The sequence below is a fragment of the Chiloscyllium plagiosum genome, chromosome 25, assembly GCF_004010195.1.
Source record: "Chiloscyllium plagiosum isolate BGI_BamShark_2017 chromosome 25, ASM401019v2, whole genome shotgun sequence".
Lineage (NCBI taxonomy): Eukaryota > Metazoa > Chordata > Chondrichthyes > Orectolobiformes > Hemiscylliidae > Chiloscyllium > Chiloscyllium plagiosum.
This window is the reverse complement of record NC_057734.1, coordinates 14,384,246-14,388,852: the sequence shown is the minus strand read 5'-3', so window position 1 is coordinate 14,388,852 and position 4,607 is coordinate 14,384,246. Positions and strand designations below refer to the sequence as shown.

Below are 4,607 nucleotides of genomic sequence, written 5' to 3'. Positions count from 1 at the left end.
CCCTAGTAACTATTGGCCGGTGAGTCTCACTTCTGTTGTGGGCAAAGTCTTAGAGAGAATTGTAAGGGATAGGATTTATGCACATCTGGATAGGAATAATGTGATCAAGGATAGTCAGCATGGTTTTGTGAAGGGCAGGTCGTGCCTCACAAACCTTATTGAATTCTTTGTAAAGGTGACGAAGGAGGTTGATGAGGGGAAAGCGGTAGATGTGGTATATATGGATTTTAGTAAGGCGTTTGATAAGGTTCCCCATGGTAGGCTACTGCAGAAAATACGGAGATATGGCATTGAGGGTGAGTTGGAGGTTTGGATTAGGAATTGGCTGGATGGAAGAAGACAGAGGGTAGTAGTTGATGGCAAAGTTTCTTCATGGAGTGCCGTCACTAGCGGTGTTCCGCAAGGATCTGTTTTGGGACCATTGCTGTTTGTCATTTTTATAAATGACCTGGAAGAGGGGTTAGAAGGTTGGGTGAGCAAGTTTGTGGATGATACGAAAGTCGGAGGAGTTGTTGATAGTGAGGAAGGATGTGGCAGGTTACAGCAGGATATCGAGAAGCTGCAGAGCTGGGCAGAAAGGTGGCAAATGGAATTCAATGTAGCTAAGTGTGAGGTGATTCACTTTGGGAAGAATAACAAAAAGATGGGGTACTGGGCTAATGGTTGGATACTTGGTAGTGTGGATGAGCAGAGGGATCTTGGTGTCCATGTACACAGATCTCTGAAAGTTGCCACCCAGGTAAATAGTGCGGTGAGGAAGGCATATGGCGTACTGGCTTTTATTGGTAGAGGAATTGAGTTCCGGAGTCCTGAGGTCATGATGCAGTTGTATAAGACTCTGGTGCGGCCGCATCTGGAATATTGTGTGCAGTTTTGGTCGCCATACTATCGGAAGGATGTGGAGGCACTGGAACGGGTGCAGAGGAGGTTTACCAGGATGTTGCCTGGTATGGAAGGAAGATCGTATGAGGAAAGATTGAGACACTTGGGGCTGTTTTCATTAGAGAAAGGAAGGTTTAGGGGTGACTTGATTGAGGTGTACAAGATGATTAGGGGGTTAGATAGGGTTGACAGTGTGAACCTTTTTCCGCGTATGGAGTCGGGTATTACAAGAGGGCATAGCTATAAATTAAGGTGGGGGGGGTAGATATAGGACTGAAGTTGGGGTAGGTTCTTCACTCAGCGAGTCGTCAGTTCATGGAATGCCTTGCCAGTAGCAGTGGTGGACTCTCCCTCTTTATGGGCATTTAAGCGGGCATTGGATAGGTATATGGAGGATAGTGGGTTAGTATAGGTTAGGTGGGCTTGGATCGGCGCAACATCGAGGGCCAAAGGGCCTGTACTGCGCTGTATTCTTCTATGTTCTATCTTCTATATGGTGAGCTCCTCTCACACTGACTTTTTTTTCAGATCTCTAGCATGTATAGTATTTTGCTCTTAACTGAACTTGAGGATTTTGTCTCGACAGCCACGTTACCCAACTGTGCTGCCACTTGTACTTTCCCCACTGACCATTTACCAGCTGTTGCGTTGGTGAATCCAGAACAGATCCAATTTAAAGTGCACCATGAATAGAACAATTGTAATTTACAAGCAGCTCAGCTTAAATATACTTCAGTCAGTACTAAATCAAACTATTCACAAGTGGTATATTAAAAATAAAATTGGCACTTAGGCATTTTCACTGATTGTAGAAAAGACAGTGGAAGCAATCAGGCAACGTATTTAGGAAGAAATGATTAGATTAGATTACTTAGTGTGGAAACAGGCCCTTCGGCCCAACAAGTCCACACCAACCCGCCGAGACCCATTCCCCTACATTTACCCCTTCACCTTACACTACGGGCAATTTAGCATGGCCAATTCACCTAACTTACACATTTTTTTGGACTGTGGGAGGAAACCGGAGCACCCGGAGGAAATCCACGCAGACACAGGGAGAATGTGCAAACTCCACACAGTCGCCTGAGGCGGGAATTGACCCTGGCGCTGTTATATCACTAGATGAGCAATCCAGAACCCCAGGCTAATATTGTGGGAATTAGGGTTCAAATCCCAAAGTCTGGAATATAAAGCAAGCCCAGGAGCAATATTTCACCCACTGTTGATTGCTTAAAATCCAAGTGCTTTTACCACTGTCCTCAAACAGAACTAAAAGTGCCATCCTCACCTGGAATGGCCTTGTATTCATGAAATACAGCAATGTGGTTGCCAGTTAGCCGCCCTCTAAAGTATCAGGAATGGGCAATAAATACTGGCATAACCAGCAATGCCCACATTACACAAACAAGTAAAGGTTGCCTTCCTGTTCTACAGTTTCTTCCTGAAATGCACTTATTTCCATGTTCAGGTAGTCATAACTAAATGTTAAATAGTACATGATGAGAGGCTCTAAATCTCATTCTTTGAATTTGCATTGAAAATACATTTCTTTAGATGCTGAAAGATCCAGTGGATCTTATTAAGCCACTTTATAAATTGATTATTCTCCTGGACACAACATTTTAAACATTTGCTGAATGCAGCAAGTTTACAGCAAAAAGAAGAATGGAAGCTTCACAAAGGCACTCAATTTCTATTAAACTGCCAGAGAGAAGTGTAACATAAAAGGTCTACGGTTCCAGTTAAGCAAAACTGGACAACTATTAGAGAATAAAACAGTATAGATAAAGGAGGAACAACAAGGAACTAGCTACTTTTGAAAAAAGGTAGCAGGCTCAATGAGCCAAATGAGCTCCTCTTTCTCTACATTGCTCCACAAATCAATAGTAGTTATGCAAAACTGCACTGAATTGTCACAGAACCAGACAATTCTACCAAAAAGGGATGGAGCAATCAAAAATTTCTGGCAGTAGTCCTGACAGTGGAAACCCAAAATAAGCAGTTGCAAAACAATAACCAACTTGCTAGAAAACAACACCAACTGCAGCATAAAGTCAGTTGTAAGAAAGATTGCCCTTTAGACCCAATAGCTGCAAAACAATGAACAGGCAATATTTAACATTAATAGGAGGTCCAAGGAAGTGACCAAGCGCCATTCCTGTAGTTCCCCAATTACGTCACTTTGAACCATCCTATAAATGGATCCCTTGTTACGTCACTACTGGAACCATTCATTGGACAACAGGGAAGCCGCTTTCAAAGAAAAATAACTTAAAATAAGAGCCTCGACTTTGGAAATGAAAAACAAGTTTTTTTTGTCTTAACTTTTCAGGTTTTTTTGAGGGTGGATTAAACTGAGCCTCAACATTCACTTTCACAAGGGCAGGAGGACAGTCACCACAAATCCCTTCAACAGAGGGTTTTACTCGTAAGGATTTTCAAACGGAATTAAAATGAATTATCTTTGTTTATATATGTATATTCTCTCTTGTCTCTGTGAACAGACAGTTGTTTCCTCCTTTGGGCGGAAACGGCAGCCGTCACCCCCACCCCCACACTCACCGTCCTTGGCTGAAGTAGCTCCTCAAACACTCCAATGAGTCTAAAGAAAAAGAAAACAGGGGAGGTAATGGGGGGAAAAAATGCCGAGAACACCCGATAAGACTACCCCGATTCCCTCCTCAATTCGACACCACCCTTCCGTCAAGCAGCAGTGCTGTCAGCAACATTCCTCTCACTGACGGGATGCCGGCTCTCGGCTGTTTATTCACCTCAGCAACAAACCCGGCCGCAAACACCGCCTGAGGCACCACCCCGCTGCTCGTTGGCCCAACCGGCGGCCGGTCTCGACAGGGGATAGGTTCGTTCGCGCGTCGGTCACGATGACGCAGATATTCTCTCCCCGCCCCAAACCGCAGCGCCCGGTTCGTCAACACAGCTCTTGTCAGGTCAAGAGGGTAGTGTATCCAACAATCTCCGCCTAACTCAGTGTCGACCTCCTAAGACTGGGAGGTCTCACTGGTAGTCACAAGCAGAAATATTGCTGGAAATAAGAAAATAAAATTGCTATAAATTCTTAGCAGGCGTAGCAAGAGAAGCAGAGTAAACGTTTCAAGTCATTGACTTTTCCTTTAGAGGCAAATTCTTCTATTAAGACCAGAGAATGAAAATTAGTAAATTATAAATAATGTGAAACATACAAAACAGAAATTACTGGAGAAACTCAACAGGTCTGGCAGTATCTTTAGAAAAAGAAACAGAGTAAAATGTAAAGTTGCCATAGCCCTACCAGACTATCAGGCTAATCTCTCATTAGAACCACATAGTGGTGGTTTAGCCTGAGGGCCACCAGATTTCACGTGAGGGGAGAAGTTGAGAAGAAGAGTTCTTTATGGTTGTTATGAAGATGTGGGTGTACTGTACCTTTAAGAAAGTTAAAAGCTGGCAGAACTACCTGACAGCACCAAGTGTTCTAAACAATATACAATGTAATCTTTTGGTTCAGCAGCTAGTGTAGCTGGTTGCCTGGAGACAAAAACAAATTTGAATTAGGCCAATCAGTTTAAATTATTTCCGAAGAAATACCAAATTCCAATCAAGTTTTGAATTTAGTATATTGACAATATACTAACTTCAGCCAGGGCAGGAATTGAAACCTCATAGTTGGCATCACTTTACATCACAAACCAGCTGTCCAGCCATATAAGCTAACCAACACCCACAAA

At 43.3% G+C, this 4,607-nt stretch overlaps 1 protein-coding gene across 4 annotated transcripts in view; it reads right to left on the bottom strand.

The window, feature by feature from the left end:
* Nucleotides 1-3,741, bottom strand: part of trafd1 (TRAF-type zinc finger domain containing 1) — a 43,800-nt gene extending 40,059 nt beyond the window's left edge. For 3 of the 4 annotated variants that reach the window (XM_043715559.1, XM_043715560.1, XM_043715561.1), the window contains exon 1: nt 3,445-3,647. The gene's annotated coding sequence lies outside the window, so the exon portion shown is untranslated. The other variant, XM_043715558.1, reaches the window with a different exon arrangement.
* Between the last annotated feature and the right edge of the window lie 866 nt (nt 3,742-4,607).